This window comes from Balaenoptera ricei, chromosome 8 (assembly GCF_028023285.1).
Source record: "Balaenoptera ricei isolate mBalRic1 chromosome 8, mBalRic1.hap2, whole genome shotgun sequence".
NCBI classification, from domain to species: Eukaryota; Metazoa; Chordata; class Mammalia; order Artiodactyla; family Balaenopteridae; genus Balaenoptera; species Balaenoptera ricei.
Genome location: NC_082646.1, coordinates 51,026,027 through 51,044,171, shown reverse-complemented (window position 1 = coordinate 51,044,171; position 18,145 = coordinate 51,026,027). Strand labels below are relative to the sequence as shown.

Below are 18,145 nucleotides of genomic sequence, written 5' to 3'. Positions count from 1 at the left end.
TGGCCTGCTTAGCTGACCAGAGTGACTTAAACTTAAGTATAGCATATTGATTTACTTTGGCCAATGAAATGTGCCATTTCATTGTCGAGGTTATGTGCCATTTCTTGCATTTTTAAAACAAGTGCAAGGTCCTTATCATTCCTTCCCTTTTGCTGCAGCAGCTTCGTGAAGTGGAGCGTCCGTCATCCTGGGTTCCTGAGTAAGGATGTTAAAGTCAAATATCCCACCACCCCCATCATGAAACATGAAGTTTGAGAGATACATGAGCCTTGGTGTTTAAAGACACAGATTTTGTGGTTGTCTCTCCCACATAATCTAGCCTATTCAGACCCAGGTAAGCTTACCGTTATCATTTGGCTCCCCCTTACAATTTCTGTAGCAACAGATAATGAACTGGTTCGAGTATGTGGGCACTTAGCTTAGAAACTTTTTCTCATTAAAATGAATAAATTCCAATAAGTATCTATTCATCTCCATCAGTATCTCATGAGATTTGCTAATATGGCTCAGTGTCCCTGAGTTTGATTGACTGTAATTCTGCTGAGTTAGAGTTTTGGGGCTTGCAAAACAAAAGCCTGACCCTGGAGCTTGATGAGTTCACCAAGGTAATTCTCCCCTTTTGAAGATTTTTTGAAGCCAGGTGGCTCTTTTGGCACATCTAAGCTATGCCCATGCCTGTTTATTAGAAGCATTAACAATAGTCATTGATGTTTTAAACTTGAATAACCTACTGGGGTAATACATTCCATGTATTTAAAGGGCAAACTGAGTCTCTAACACTATTGTGCATCTATAATGCACCAGATCACATGTGCTTTTATACGTATTCTACTCTATAATTTTCTTACATGACAACCATGTAAGGTAAATTTACCTATACTCACTTTATAGAGGAGTGGCTTAGTTAAGTAATCTGATTGTACAGTTTATATGGAGCCAGAATTTCAACCTAGTTATTCTTGCTCTAAGTCCAGAAGTCATTATACACTGTAAAGAATTTTATTGGATGTTTATCATTCAGCTAAAAGAGCCTCCTATCTCCTACATGCAATGATCTGGTAAACACGTCCCTATTTACCCTCTCTCTATGGCACTTAATGTGATATACTTTGAATACACAATACTTCTAATTTTCATTTTATTCATTAGCAAGAATGAACAATACCCAATAATGAGACTAAATAACATAATTCCTATGGACCAAAGTGAGTCATATGCAATAATTTACAAGAAACACCCAAATAACGCTAAAGGATGATAATTGAATATGCATTATGACACAAATATGCTTAACTCGTTCCAAAGTGGCTTACCCTGACTCCGTGATCACTCACCTAATCAATATTAATTTTTCTTAAATAAGTAGGCAATACGTATGGCTGTCAGAAGGCAGGTCTGTAATATTTCTGCTTTAAGACAGAAGAGGGAGAGTAGAAGCAGTTGTGACCATAGTTGTCCATATCACTTCGCCTCTGTATTTTTCAGTGTCCTCTGTTACCCCCCAACCTTGACTGCTTTGGCTCTGGTCTTAGTACCTTAACTCTAACTTTGATCATTGGGCTAGATTCTTTTGACAGCAGTTTCTATACCCAAAGGACCTTAGTCTGGACCAGAGAATTATCCCTTGCTCATGCCTGCAGGGCATTTGATCCCCATTTTAGGTGACACCCTATACTCACATTACACCCCACTGTCCTGGCTCCCTCCTTAGGAATAAAGAGACTTTGTAGGCCTCAATTGTGCTTGCTCAAAACTTCTATTGGCCTTAAAAGTTAGCAAGTACATGCTAATGGAAGTCAACATGGTGTCACTGAAACAGGATGGGGTTGGGAGAAACCCCATTGGTTGAGACTCAAACAAATTTATTGACAGACCATGTCTATCTTTTGCTGTCCACAAGGTCATCAAATCTTACAGCCTCAATGTATTCATCAGTAAAATGGAGATTATAATAACTACCTCACAGAGGTTTTGTGGAAAATAATAAAACAACAACAGAAACAGCAGACCATATGAATGTCCTAGTACAGTGTAGGCACATAGTGGGTGCTCAATCAGTGTTAATTCTTGTCCTCTCTCCCTCTGTGTTAGTCAGGATAGGTTAGGTTTGTTGTAAGAATACAGTAAATCTCAGTAGCTTAATAAAACTAAGGTTAGTTCTCACTCAAACTACATCATTGCAGGTCAGCAGGGCACTCTGCTCTACATAACCGCTCAGGGATCTAGAATAAGAGACTCCAAATTTTGTAGCTACACCATCTCTGTGTCAGGAGAAGAACATACTGGAGGGAAGATGCACTGATATTGCTTAGGCCTGGGTATGACACATATCACTTTTCCCACAGTTTGTTGGCCAGAACTATTCATATGACTCATTCTAATTACAAAGGGGTAAGCAATAAAGAGTGGCAGGTGAGGTAACACCACTCTCTTTGCCATTTCTTCTCTATTCCTATATAAGAAGTAGATCTCAATAAGATATTGAGTGATACAAATATTACCTGTGAGTAGGCCTTCTAAGAGATCTTCGGCAAGGCTCAGACACCTTAGATTTTGAAGACTCTGTTTCATTAGATCATTCCCCCAGCTCAGGTTTAACCCAAAGTCAGTGGGTTTCAGTTAAGAGTGGCCAAAGTCAACATATGATGCTTTTTGTTTCCTCTGAACAAATTGTCCAAAATCAGAGAGGACTCTTCAAGCTGGCTGCCAAATGAGCTTGCTGAATCTGCTTTTTGATAGGTCCTTCCTAGGAGTACAGCAAAATTAAGTCCCCAAATTGCAAGGTGGTGTGAATCGCTGATTAATTATTTATATGTCAATACCAGTGAGAAGATGAATTCCATCTATTGAAAAATAGGTGGAAAAATCTGCCTAAAATAACATTTTTCATTCCCAGAGACAGAGAAGAAGGTAAAAAGTCCTTTCAGCTAAGGCAGAACAGTATCTTATGAACATCCTTGGAGTAACGGAGCAACATCTGCCACTAAGGAAGCTCATTATCATTGGCTTAAAAAAATCAGAAGCTTCAAGATAAAGAACAGAAACATCTTTCTATCTATTCGATAGCTCATTCAACAGTTATTTGGTACATGCTATGTGGCAGTCACTAAGTTAAACACTGGACATACAAAGATAAGTAAGACACTACTCTCAGTAGGTTCATAGCAATGAAAAACGTGCCTCCTGATAAGTTGATGATGTAGTACATTTTGTAGTACAATTAAGAAGTCCCTACATAAAGAGAATGTAGATTCTTCTTAATCTGACCTGGAAAAGCCAAGAAAAATCAGTATAAGAAATCTACACCACCAAATTGGGAGTGAGCGTCTTAGGGACAATTATACAGAAACTTTTTGATTTTGGAAAAAATATCTAGCTGTCATATTTGACTTCATCTACCTAGTTGCTTAGGCAACCAGAAAACATAAGAGAAACAATGGGAAAATGCACCGAATGGTTAATCGATAGCAATTTAGTTTTCCTTTTCAGATTCTGAATTTGTCTGAAAGTTATTATGTTTTCTTGGTTCTACAATATATGGGTTCCAATGGCAATAAAACTCATCTAAGTAATTCATGATAAACCACAAACTCAGTGCTTATAAAATTATTGTTTATTTTAAAATACTTAGTATATTGCCTGGTATAAATAAAATACTCAATAAAATTTAGCCACTGTGATTATATTTGCACAAGAATTTGCAGTGTTATCACAATCCCAACAATAACAGAGGGGCAGAGAATGTCTTTGGATATACAGCTTAGAGTCACCAGGTGGAAAATGTTACATATATTTTTGTTATCACATTTCTAAAATAATATAAAGCTTACTCACTTCAGCATGGCTTAATAATGTGGGTATTTTTTGAAAGCTTTTCAATTCAAACTTTTCCAAATAGAAGTATGGTGAAAGATAATATAAAATCTGTGAGATACTGTGAAATACAGTAAGATACTGCTCCAGTGCTTAGGGAGTTTACAAACTAGTAAGAATGTTAAGAGAAATACACAGATAACTATGATGAGATTGGGCCAGAGGAGAGTTAAGGAAAACCATGGAGATTCAATAAAGGGCGCATGTTGGAAAATGAGGAAAGGGTCCATCGAGGAGGTACCACTAAAATGGCATTGAAAAATAGATGGGAGGATTTCAACAGGCTGAGACAAAGGAGATTTAACCAACTGGGGGAAGTGGGGGTATATTCCAAATGAACAAGCATGGAGGCAAAAAGCATCTAATATATTCCAGAAAGATAATCCCACTTCACTGGAGAAAAGGGATTGTTGGAAGGTATGGCTAGAGAGGCACAATTAAACCAAATGAGAAATAAGTTTGAATGGCGGAGTAAAAAGCTAAATACATCTGTAGGTTATCAAGAAATACTATCTTTATACTTGTAGTCTCTCTCCCTCATTGTCATGAAAGGAACTTCCAGCATTGCCACTGCATCTCAGAAACCAAAAGGAAAAACAAATAAGGCAGATAGAGCCAGAGTTTAGTCTTCTGAATTTCAAAACAAGCTATTGAAAGTCAAAATCAGGGAACAAAGGGAAGTTCTGCGAAGAGTTTCATTATGGCAAAGGAATTAGAAAGAGAATTAGAGACAGAAAGAGGCCTCACTAGTGGCTTTACTGGAGGAGAGTCCTGGGATCTGAGAGGTAATTACAGGTGGAGTGGGCATGGTGATGACCTCCAGATCTGGTCAGAGTTGGGGGAAGCCTTTGTTGATGGCTGTGGTCAAAGCCAGGATGCTGTGCCAACAGAGCCTTGTTAGTCTTTAGTCTCTTTGCTGTAGGATATAGGCTTTCCAGGCTGTGACTTGTCCACAGAAGGATCCCTTTCCTCGGCCCACGGACTTGGATGGATTTCTGTCTTAACTGCTCTTCCGTGTGTGACCAGCACCCCTCATTTTCCTATGGTCAAGGACACTGGAAGACAGCTTACTCCACTTCCCCTTCACTGTTTCACTGCCTCTGAGCCAGAAAGTGAACTGGAATACAATAGAGTGGTGACTGTGTGAAAGAGGGCTTTCACTTCAGGTATCTTAAAGGGACTAGACAATGGTGAAACCTATTACAAAGGTGAAGAAGAATGATCAAGATATCTGACAAGGTTGGTGGAAGTAACAAATACTGTAGTTTATCTGAGATGCAAAAAGGTCTAAGGTTTTACATCTAAATGCACACTTAATATTTATAGATGTGATCCAATAAACTAAATATCACCTAAGGGATAAAGATATGCTTCCTCTTCTTCAAGAGTACCCATGTAAGGTGTATTAACTGGAATATGCAAAGATGAGGCCTGATCCACCATAATTGCTCAAATGTTTGGTAATAACAGCAGTTCATAAGACTCAGAAATATTGAATGACTTCATCCAAAATTATATACCTGATAAGTGGCAGAGAAGACTCAAATCAGTTGTTCTGCCTCTTTCCACAATACCACACGTCCATCCTCCACTGCTTTATCTTTGACACGTAGACGATAAAGATATTTTTAAATTTATCATACTATAAAACAAACTGCACAGAAGTATCTTTCTCTTTTTATTTTGCTAACTTCTCATTAGCACCACTATCTGCCCAATTACCCCAGTTTGAATCCCTAAAAGCTCTGCTGAAACCTCTTTTCTTGTCCGAAACATAATAAGCTTCCAGCTCTTTTCAATTATATTTCTATAATTTCTCTCATATCCACCTCCTCTTTTTTTCCCACTACTATGACCCTAATGAACATCAGTCGCTTTTAATCATGGCATTTTGACATGAGGCTTTGACATTCTTGGATGATGCGAAGAGTAATGAGATGGATTTCAAGAAATTGGTTCCTATTAATAAAAGCAAAATTTGGGCATGATTTTATTAAAAAATAAATTAGAAAAAAATCTAAGTCCATCCTCATAATAATAGGACTCTAACTCACTTGCATCCCTATCTGTACACCTTGTTGAGAGTAGAGAAAGGGGTAGAGTTCCAGCTATTGAAATGCTGACTGTACATTCCCCAGGTTACATCCTTGGTCTGTATGGGTGTCAATGTCATCCTTCATTTGGTTTTTGACAGAAACCAAGTTTGACAACAGTAGCCAAACTACCACTTTGCCTGCAATTTCCTTTTCCTCTAATTCATCCTATATGCTGCCAGAAGATCATTTTTCTTAAAGGACAATTCTCTGAAAATATAATGTCCATGCTTAAAAATATCCTGTGGCTCCCCATAACCCAGAGTTGAGTCCAAATCCCTCACATTGAAATATCAAGCTCCCCTCAACCTAGCCTCACTTTATTATCTAGCTCCTAATAATTTTCCTCAGTCACCCTTCATTTCAACCAAACCAAAATGCTGACTCTACCCTTCCACATGAATGCTAGTAGGATGCCTGTATTTATACCATTCCTTCCTTCTGGAATGGTTTGCATGAACTTGTCCATGCACCCAAACGCAACCGAGCCTTTAATCACCACCTCAAAACTACCTCCTCCACAAAATGCTTCCTAATCATTGACATTCAAAATATCTTTTTTTCATAACTCTTAATACTTTCTATCATGTATAAGCATTATTTTTGCCTGAGGAGGAAGAGATGATAAAGTAGAGAAGAAAGAAGAGAAAAATGAGGATGAAGAGGTGGAGGAGAAGGAGAGGGAAAAAAGTTGGCAAAAGAGAAAGAGGAGGAAGAGGAAGAATCAAAGAAAAGACAGAGGAAAATGGAAGATGTCTTCAGAAGTGTTTGAAGGAATTCTATTAAGAAGGAGTATGAAAAAGGCAACCTTTAGCAAATCTTGGAAAAGCAGAATGTTCAGTGGTTAATAAGAACATGAGCTCTTAAGTCAGAGAGAATGGGTTCAAGCCCCAGCTCTCTGATTTGCTAGATCTGTTATATTAGGCAAGCACAGTTTTCTTATCTGTTAAATGGAAATAACAGTAGTAGCTATCTCACAAGATTGTTGTGAGGAAGAAGTAAGATTATATTAGTGATGTGCTTAAGATAGAATCTGGCATATGATTTTGAGTTCTATAAACTGAAACTGCTATTACACAGTATGAGAAATGATTTTTACAATTTCTCTTAAAGTAGGAAGATGGCGGCTGGGAATCAGGAGAAGAGCTGAAATGTATATATTCCAAATTCCATTATTGTAAAGTGAATGAGGGCTGGGCAGCAGTCAGGGCTGATTAATATTATTAAGTGAAAAGTGTGGAGAACTGAGTCCTGATTTAATAACCTACTGGCATCTGTTTAATCATAGCTCTTGATGACTTTCAGTGGATATTAATTTTTGGTCCCTAGAAATAGGCTATTGATATCTTGACAGAAAACAAGCAGAATAGCAACTTCCTGTTGGTCAATAGGAGTAGGCAAAAAGACTAGAGGCCTCAGCAGAAGAAGCTCAGATTTAAAGACCAGATCTAAAGGTGCTTTGGAAAAAGTCATGAGAATTGCCCGAAAGGGACAAGAAATATATGTACTTATATGTAGTTCAAAACGCAATGTAACCTAGTTCTCTTCTTTTGACATCCTCTATCTTCTGGAGTCTGGAGAGTAGGGATAATAACAGCTGACACAGATTATTCCACTAGATCGTCTAAATGGTGTGTGTGTGTGTGTGTGTGTGTGTGTGTGTGTGTATCAACTTCTTTTAATTCTTATCAACTCTCTAAGATGGGTTCTGTTACTATCTTCATTTTGCATATTGTGAAACTGAGACTCAAAGAGATTAAAACATTTATTCAAGTGGTCTAAAAGTTAGTGGTAAAGCTATGGTGTGAAGCCAAGCAGGCTTGCTCCAGTCCTGTGCTCTAAACAATTAAGAGCTATCTTCTGCACCCTGCATCACCTCAGTGGTAGAGATACATAATTTCTTTTCTACTTCTATCTTTTATGTTTCTCAGTCAGGGCATGCACACACAATAAATGAGAAGAAGCATTTGCCCATGACTTATCCCTGCCATATCTAAGTCAGAAGATCCTGAAGAGGACATCCTCTGAGTTATACCAACCCATTACTAAGACTATATCTTGCTTTCCATTCTAGGTTCATTCAGTAAATATTCACCTAGCACCTGATGGTTCGTGACTCTTGATTTAAAAGTGGAGTTGGCTAATGATAAATCACAATAGGACAAGTGATTTAAAATCTTTGAGTCTTCCTTTTCTCATCGGTACATAACGGATACTGATAAGGCCTTCCTTGTCTCCCTTATTAGATCAATCTATTTTGCTCTTTCTCTTATTATTCTTTGGTATAAGATCTATGTCTTCATCCCTATTACAGTGCCTGGAATTTAATAGATAGTCAGAGATGTTTGCTGACTAATTGACTGGATGAATAAGTGAACAAGTAATGATTAAAGCACTTTGAATGACATATAAAAGTAATTATTTCCCAATTGCCGGAGGAGTGAGCAGAGAGAAATCAGCAAGACTAAGATGCCAGAGCTACTCCTCAATAAAAAAGCAAAAGCGTGGGAAGAGACAGAATGTCAGGACACATTGCCAGTGTCAGGGGAAATCTGATGCTAGTGGCAGATACTAACAAGATGGAGCCCTAGTCCAGGACACAGAAGGAGGATGGGTGTATGACCACACCTTGCTTGTCATAATCGAGTCTTCCTTTTGGCTCTAACACAGCTGCCATAAAGCAGCCATCTTTGCGAAGTGTTTTCTGGACCATTTCTGACGGCCAAAGCAAGTGGTAGTTTTGCTCATGGCCTGCAGAGCCTACCTCAAAGTTCTAAAAATATTTTCAACTCCCACTTGCATGAAGTTCCATGGTTCTTAAAAATTACAGAAATGTTTTTCTTGCCATAACTGTCTCTAAAACTTTCACACTGCCAGGGTCAAACAGGGTTTTCACCTCATTCAGTTGCCCTGGTGCCCTGGCTTGATCCCTGACTCAGCTCCTTTTCCAAGATCCACATCCACATTTAAATCTTCTGACTTCATCTGCTATGGCAAGAAGTTTACTAGTCTCCTTTTCTATTGTAGAGGTGGTTGCTAAAGAAAAGAAGGTTTATGGTGTTTTGGATGATTTTCAAAAGACATTTTAAGTAAACATGAGGTAAAAAATTATGATACAACAGAATTTATAACATAGGGTGTTAATTTAATTTCACACACTAGAGATATAAACTTAAGGCTTTTTAGGCTGGAATATATTACATTTCAGAACAGAGGCACCAACTGTTCCAGTATCAATAAAACGTTTCCATTTATTTTTTTTACCCCATAGATTCCATGCACTGAAGAATTTTCCTACCAAGTCAACTGCATATAATAAGTGATGATTTGATCCTTATTAAAACAACAACAACAACAACAAAAAACTACAGTCAATATGTCTGGAACCATCATAACAAGCTTCCAATCAGGCTGACCAAATCATTGTTAGCAGAGTGGGTGATATAACTCCAGCCTAAAGCAAAGGAAGCAGTTTCTTTATTTAGAATACACAAGACTTTTGTAGAGCCAATGTTCTATTGGATTAGGCTTTCTGAAATATTGCAAGTAGCCTGGTTAGGAACTCAGGCTTTGTAGTAGGCAGATTTGAGTTTGAATAGTGGTTCTATCATTTAATGTCTGTTAGATGCTGTATGTACAAGACACTTAATTAACCCCTTTAAGTTTCAGTTTCCCCAGCTATAGGATGGGAAAAATAACAGTACATAACTCACAAAACTGTGAAGAGTAAGATAATGGATGTAAAATGCTTAGTGCGATGCCTTGCAAATTCAGTAAATGTTAGTTGCTGTTTCTGTCATCATCACTATTCTCATTATTATCATCACCATCATCATCATGTCATCCTTATCTTTACTAGATTCAAGAAGTATAAGACATGATTTCTAGTCGCATTCCCTTTCCTACCTGAAATGTCCATCAGCCTGGGGACATGGTATGATGGTGAATTAATCAGGTCAGACTCAAATATCATCCAGTTGATTACTACAGGCTCATTGGGAATCTCTACCTTTGGCAGAGGTTCACACTTTTGATGTATTTTACTACCTACATAAAAGTAATTTGCCATTACCAAGCAGAGAAATCAGTTTTTCTAAGAAGAACAAAGGCAATTCTCAGTCCCTCCTTCTCTAAATCTAAGTAGTGGTGGGTTTTGGAATTGGTAGGTTAGGCAACTTTCCCCCTACTCACTCATCAACTGCCTCCCCCTCCTACTCAGTCTCCATCCTCTCCAGCTAACCCCTGCCTGAGTCATAATAACGGCTCCTATTTTGGATGTGTTTTTATATATTACATGTTGGTCAGGTCTTTGGATACTGTGGTAGGCAGAAGTATGGCCTGCCAAAGGTGTCTAAAGAAACAGTGAGTGAGTATTAGAATCACTCAAACTGGGTTCAGATCCCAGCTCTAACCACTCACATAGGTCACAATTGATCCAGGGGGGAAGAATACACAGGCCCATGCAGGACATGGTGGGGCTTTCAACTCTAAATTGGGGATTATATGCTCTACTTTGCTAGGTCCCTGATAATGTATCTAAAGCACTTAGAACAATGGTTAGCACATGATAGGCATTCAAAAAATAGAAGTTTCATAAAACGACTACTGATGTTTAACATGTCTTCATTTACTTTATCAGAAGCATGATGTCTGAAAGGATCATTTTTGCTGAGGTGAGCATCTTGGCCTGGAACAGAATTAATGAGAAGTTTTCAAGAGCCTTGTCACAGTCTAATGTAGTTAGATCCATGAATGGATTCAGTCGATACAGGTGAGGTGCTTTAAAAGCAGATAGTGTGGGCAGTAGGTACCACTGTCATGGTGTGTAAAAGGCAGAGACTTCTGTGCTCAAAATTATCGTCCTCTTAGATACTTGAACACCCATCTTCGAAGACTGATGACATTTGCATATACTCTGCCCTCAATTTTTTTCCAGGGTCCCTCTGCAAAATGTTTCTTGTGTGTGAAAGGGGAAAAACCGAAGATAACACGTGGAGTTCTAACTCTTACCTGGAAACAATGTGCAGCCCACGCCCTTTGTCTGGGACCACTGTGTGCTCGGTGATGGGGGAAAGAGAGGAAGAAGGTAAAAAGCCGTCTGAAAGGGGCAGTGACAGTAAAGACTACCTTTGTCTATAGCATACTTTGACTTCAAGTAGAATACTAAAATCTAACACTTTCTTCTCCAAAACTGGCTGCTCAGGGACTTCCACATCGGGAAGGCCTGAGACCCCAGACACTGGGCCACCCCAAAGAGAGAGGGGACATGGGCTTAGAAATTGACCCAGGCAAATAGAGAAGAGTTTAGAGTTCGGACTATGCAAGGCATTGGGCTGCAGCCTAGGCAGGTGACCTGCCAGAACAAAGTCCCGGGGGACGACTGACGGATAAATTTGGTTTCGAGGACAAGGGCCAGGTGAAAAGCAGTGATCCCGGCAGAGGACTAGCTGCAGGCACACTGGGCGGTGGGTACAAAACCTCAGCTATGACGGGAAGAAGCATGAGCCATGCAGAGTCATGGGATCTGGGATCTGAGTGCTGGCTGGCTTATCCAGGGTTATCCAGAATATATCTAGAGGTCAACCTTGACTTCCTGCAACAGCTTCCAAAGGAGTGTCCTGGCCTCCAATTTCCACTCCTTTCTCCTTTTAAAACCCTTCAGTGGCTTTGCATTGCCCTGAGAAGAATTCCAAAATTGTTTAGCACCACAAGTTTGTCTCCCATTACTTTTCTCTCTTCCTGCCACCACTGAAGCACACATACACACATACTCACACATGCTTATACACACGTACACTCCCCTTTAAAAATAACCCAATTGTGACATTGCTTTGTCAAAAATCTCCCAATAGTTTTCCATTTAAGTCCCATTGTGCCCTAGAAGGTTTATGTAATCTTCCCCCAGGCCATCTCTGACCTCATTTCCTACTATTCTCCCCCTTGGTCACTCTTGCTGTTCCTCTGACACAGCAGTTACTGTCTCAAGGTCCTTGTGTTTTTTGGTTTTCTGTGCCTAGATATCTTGTTGGCTTGCTTTCTCATCTTCTTCAGGGCTCTGCTCAAAATGTTACCTCAGAATTCTAGAGGCCTGATCTGACGGCACTAACACAAATGTACCACCCCACTCAGCACACAAGCCTGAACCATCATTCCCCTTCTCTTGCTCTATTTTCCTTCACAGCTCTCAACATCACCTTCAAACTGATGGTAATTAGCATGTCTGCTTTCCATAAGACAAGGGACTTAATTGTGCTCACTTTACTGCTCTGTCATTAGCTCATTGAATAGTGACTGCTGGACACTCAATAAATGTTTTTGAATAAATGTATTAGTTATCAGCTATTTTAAGGAGACTCTCTGACCACCCTCAGACTGGTTGAGTTTCTCCTCTGTGCTTCCACAATACCCTGCGCTTATCTCTATATTAGCACCGAACACATTCACACTGGGCAGAATGACCTCTTTACTTACACGGTCTCCCCCTCTATTCTCCAAGCTCTGTAAGGTCCTGGACTCAGGCTTGCTTACTCAGGCAGATGTGGTGCACAGTAGGCAACCATGAATGTTTGAAGAATGAATGAAGGGTAGTGAACAGGCACAATGTCAAAGGAACAAGGATACTCGGATGCTGATTCCACCGAGCCACAGAATTAGTGTTCCTCGTATTCTCCCAGGTCATGGTGGCTTCCAAGGTGCAGAGCAGGGCTGAGTCTACAGGTGGCGCTCAAGTAAGGATAGGGACCAGGGATCAGGAAGGTCATTATATCCACTGCTTCTAACAGATAATGGCATTTACTTGTTAAGTAGATTAAATAACAGATGTGAAAGTGTTAAGCACAAGGTTTGCAGATGGAAGATGTTCAATTAATATTAGGATCTCTTCCTTTCTCTTCTCATAGGAGAGAAACAAATAAATTGCTATGGGATTTCAGAGGAATTATGATATTCATTTTTTTAATATGTGAAACTTGAGGGTCCTAAGACATTAAATGACTTGCCTGAAGTCACACAGCTAATGAGAGGCAGAACTGGGGCTGGTTCTGAGCTCTCCCAAATCCTAGATTACTGCTATTACAACCATATCCCCTGGTCTCTAAAGCCCCAGAGCTGGGGCTCTACCTAAAACATCCTAGATCTGAGTATCTATCCCACTACCCAATCAGAAAGGCAGTGATTTTTGTAAGAGAGATTGAGACCAAGGAGTTAGAAATCCAGAAGTTTTCCTTAGATTCCCCTGGGAGCATATTGCTATCTTCAAAGGAGACCCCTGAGGAAATCGCTGAAATTTTAATTTAAGCAAAATTACAAGTTCATTTGCCCTCTGTACGGCTCACATAAAACTAATTAGAATTCTCATGTCATGAACTGGGGAACCTTGGAATTCATATAAAACGTGTTTATTATTTTGCATAATGAAATACGTCAACCTCCATGGAAATTAAAGCAACTAATCATCTCTTATCAATGACATTCAAATGCCATCACACCTCCACTGAATGTCAGTTCTGTTCAGGTCTGTCATGGATCCATATTACTTTGATCTGACAGCAGGCAGCCATGTAGGTTTCAAGGAAGGAGATAGTAAAAGGTATCCACTGATTGAGCTGTGGCTTGTAAACCAACTGGCAATCAAAATGCACGCTACACCAGATGACAGAACCAAGGCACTCACGGTAAGAAAATAAATGACTACAAACCCACATGAAAAGACAATCGTTTTCTACATGACAGCTTCCCACAGATTGTTTCCAAAGGTAGACGTGCTCAGTGGTGTGGAGACTGGGGTACTCACTCCCTGCCTATCAGCTTAGTGTGTCTTCTGATACTAAAACTGAAAGTGATAACTAGTGATGGGCAACAATAAGTAAGTTATGAAATGTCTTGGCATGATATTCAACATTTCCTAGGCTCGGTTTAAATTCTCTGAAATGCTTACACTGTTTTTCTATTTTAATCTGCAATGATTAAGAAACTAAGATCCAAAGAGGCTAAGTAATAGGTCTTCATTAATTCAGTCAATGACAAGGGGATGATTGGGTGCCAGGTATTATGTGTGGGTGAGGGGAGGCAGATGAATAAACCGCAGTCTTCATCCTAATGAAACCCATCTTCTGAGACATCAACAAACAAAACTACAACATTCTAAAGCTCTGTTAAGGAGACAGAGTATGTCAGTAGCAAAAATTAATCACCTAAATAATTTATTAAAGCTACTGGTCAAAAACAAAAAAATAAAACAAAACAAAGCAAAAAGGTGTAAATGGAAATTTTGGCTGAAACATCAAAGCGATAATCTCTTGTGCTAAGAGAAAGCCATATTTAAAAAAATAATATCTATTGTTGAGGTCTATCCCGATGGGGCTTTTTCTGTAAACCTACATCGTTGGAAACGCCTCATAGATTAACAGTGTGGTTTCCTTTACTCATAGAACTACCTGTTAGATCTGTGGGAAAGAACTACAAGACAGAGCTGCCAAGTAAACTATGAAAAACCTAACAAACTTTTTATCTTAGGTATTGGCATATCCCAATGATCTGTACTGTTCTAGGGTGTGATGGCTTAGGAGTGAATATGATTTGAACCTAATACATTTTTAGAGGGTGTCAAATTCAGAACCAGGCAGATCCATCTCCTGACCCTAAACATGGTCCTAAAGTAAATCGCTTGAGGAAATTGGATCCCAAAGATTACAGGTGGGGAATTTTGAAGTGTGTCCATATTTCATTGGAGATCAAAGAAGCCTAACTAAAAGAATTGTGGGCTGACTCACACGATAACTTCTTTTTGAAAGGGCTATTTTATCTTGAAGATTATGAGTTTGGAGGAACTAAGGTGATTGGCTGTGGAAAGAATCAGAACATGTGAAATTCCTTAAAAATTTATTGACTTAAATAACTTTGTGTTACACATAATTAAAAAAAACCCTTTACACTTAAAAAAATAATAATATCTATTAAATGCTGAGGCAGTCATTATCTAAAATTCCTGATCCCTGGCACTATAATTTTCTAAACACTTTCCGACATATTATCTTTCTTAATCTCCATGTGTCAGGTACTATTTTTTCATCCTACAGTTATGGAACTGAAGCAGATAGAAATAAAGTGATATGTACAAGGTAACAGAGACAGGCAATGGTAAAGCTGGGGTTGGATGCAGGCATCTGAGAGGCAGGTACAAGGCTTTTTTCCAATACTCCTCCACAGGATGAACTGCTTAATATCATGAAGACACACAGTATCAAAGCTACTCCCAGAACCTACATTTAGTAATGCCTAATCCCAGGCTGCTTCCACTGCAGATACTGAATCTTACTTATTGTTTAATCCTTAGCAATTTGTTTAAATATAAATGACGCTTCTTTTCAAGGATTTTAATATCTTCTTCTAAACATAGTTGAGTGGTTAAGAATTTGGTCTAGGGAGTCCCAAACCTGATGCCGAATATGCTTACTGACACTGCCTAGGTAGTTTACTTACATTCTCTGAATTGTTTCCTGAACTGTAGAATGGGATAATGATGTCTGCCTCACAGGCTAATTGTGGTACAGATTAAGTGAAATAATGTATATTAAGTGCCTAATGTAATCCTGGATAATGGCAGATTTTAGATGGAATAGCCACTTACTAAACAATAGGGCCAGTGACAATTTAGTGGCTCAAATTCATCCAGGGACTCAGAAATGCCATACTTTTCACAACCCCATCCCATGACCTTTATTCCAAAGAGATGCTAAAACACAAGCTCTGTGTTATATATTACTAGTGGGAGGCTCTGTGCAATCTACAGACTCATAACCCTGCTACTACCAAAACTGCTGTACTAAACTAAAAGACACTTGCCACCTTAATGGATATCTTAGATGAAAATGCTTTACTGGTTTAAACAGAAAGCAAAGATTCACAGTTTCACTTTAGTTAAGAGCTTTGGGTTGGCACTAAACGCGAACAATTTGCCAGGTTAGCAGATACAAGCAGATATTTCCGTTTTCTTCAACATTCTTTCTTTCTTTCTCTCTCACTGTGTCTGTGTACCTCTCTCTCTCTTTTTTTCATGCACCTATGTGTGTGCACGTACACGTCAACTACTTGCTTTTAAACTGCCCACGAAGGCTGAATGTAGACATCAGGTTACTTCAGTCTAAACCCAGTCTCTTCCTCTTAAAAGCTGTGTGATCAAGGGCAAGATTATTCATTTACCCATTCATTCGTTTAAAACAATTAGCTGATGACCTACTATTTGCCAAGCATTGCCACTATTTCTAGGGATACAGAGATGAATAAGATACACGGGGTCCCTGTCCTCAAGGAGATTACATTTTGGGAGTAAAGACACAATACAGAGATAAAAATAAACAAACAATAAAATCAAATTGGGATAAAGAAAATAAAACAAACATGGTTATGTGATAGACTGATTTGGAGAGGGACTCCTAGGTGGAGTGGTTTTAATAAAACCTCTTTGTGGAGGTGATTTTTTGAGTAGAAACATGAAGTATGAGAAGGAGTCAGTCAGAGTACTAGAGGAAGATCGCTCTGCTCCGGGTCTCAGCTCCCCGCTAATTTGGGGTTGGAAGAGGGAACTGACAGTTTTCACCCAAGAGTGCAATAAACTCTAGTCACACACAGATGATGTCTCAGCCAGAGTTATTTGGTTGCAAGGGAAAACAAAAAGCAAACAAACAAATGGCTTTGGCTAAATTAAGGAAAAAAAGGAATTTATTGCTAGAAAATTGGATAGCTTAAAGAATCAATGAAATATTGGAAAACTAGGTTCAGACACGGACAAAAAACATAAAGCCTGTAGTGGGTATGAATACAAAGAACTGCTTAATGTCTTTTCAGAGTATTTCCCATCTTTGCATTCACTCCAGTCTGGCCAGGAAGTGTGATCTAGCTTGGGTCACCTAAGCACACTGCCTAAGGCAGGTTAGGGCACCTGCATTTGCAGCCCCAGAGCATCAAAGGAAGTACTCTTGTCCATTTGAACCTGGAATATTAAGCAAAGGCCATTTGAAGGCCTCAATTCTCACATACTTTAATAAGATTCAAGGTCCAGGGTACATTGGAACTGGAAAATGTATCTGGTTTTCCACAATTGAAAAGCTAATGAACTTTGTTCACCATCAGGACTGTTTATTGAGCAACTATGAAGGAACAGTCCTCATTGTTTATAGGTGTTTGGACAGGCACATGTCACTCTAATTTCCAATCAGGAAGAAGAATTAACCAAATGCTCAGCCTGCCCCCACCCCGGAACCAGAATAGGGCCTGAAGCAATCCTGCGGTTTTGCGGCCAGCTCCCACAACATAGTACTAATGTTGACAACAGTTCTCATGCTAACCAACTTTTCCAGGCAGAGAGGAGATTGTCCTAAAGTACAGTAGCTTAAAGGTCCTTATTCCATGATTCGGATGAATTACAGATAGTAATTCACAAATACTTTCTAAAAGACCCTACAGTATATCTTACTTAATAATGCTGTTGTTATCTATTGAATTCAGTGCATCTGACTCTACACAACGGGATTTTTGGGAAGGGGACCCTCCCTTCCTTCCCCCAACCCAGTTTCCTTCCTTGTTTGCCCCATAGTAGGTTCTCAAACAGAAGTTACTAATACTGGGAAATAGACATGATGTTTCCAACTCTCAGACTTCGTAACCATCTAACTACTCCAACATGGAAAACATAAATCCCCAAATGTAAAATTTATGTTTCAAAGTGATAAATTAGGAAACCTTCAAAAGATATACAAAATAATCACTTATTAACAGGATACATTCTGAAATGTTTACAGAAGAAATGGTAAAATACATGGGATTAGGGAGCAAGTAGGGGAAATGGGACAGAGCTAATAATAGTTGTAACTGAGTAATGGGGGAAAAAGGAGTTCAATATATGATTTTTTTCTCTTTTTTGCATGTACCTTTGCCTTTAATTCCTCATCTATGGAATTGGGATAAAAATATTTTGCTTACATCATGGGGATTTTGTGAGAAACAAGTGTATGTAGTTTTTTGTAAACTCTTAGCACAATGTAAATGTTAGGGATTTTATTATCTGTAATGATAAAAATTCAACTAATGTCCTCTAAATTATATTCTAGTTCCAAAATTGTCTTCAATGATACAATTACCTTACCAAGTCACTATAAGAGTAATTTGTTAAGAAGAAATAA

The 18,145-nt window shown here is 38.9% G+C and overlaps 1 protein-coding gene and 1 non-coding gene across 2 annotated transcripts in view; one reads left to right on the top strand and one right to left on the bottom strand.

The window, feature by feature from the left end:
- DLG2 (discs large MAGUK scaffold protein 2) overlaps positions 1–18,145 on the bottom strand; it is a 2,071,189-nt gene that overhangs the window by 992,401 nt on the left and 1,060,643 nt on the right. The gene's annotated exons all lie outside the window — the stretch shown is intronic.
- Positions 14,306–14,436, top strand: LOC132371161 (small nucleolar RNA SNORA18). The gene has a single exon (XR_009504785.1). It is a non-coding gene; the product is annotated as a small nucleolar RNA SNORA18 (small nucleolar RNA).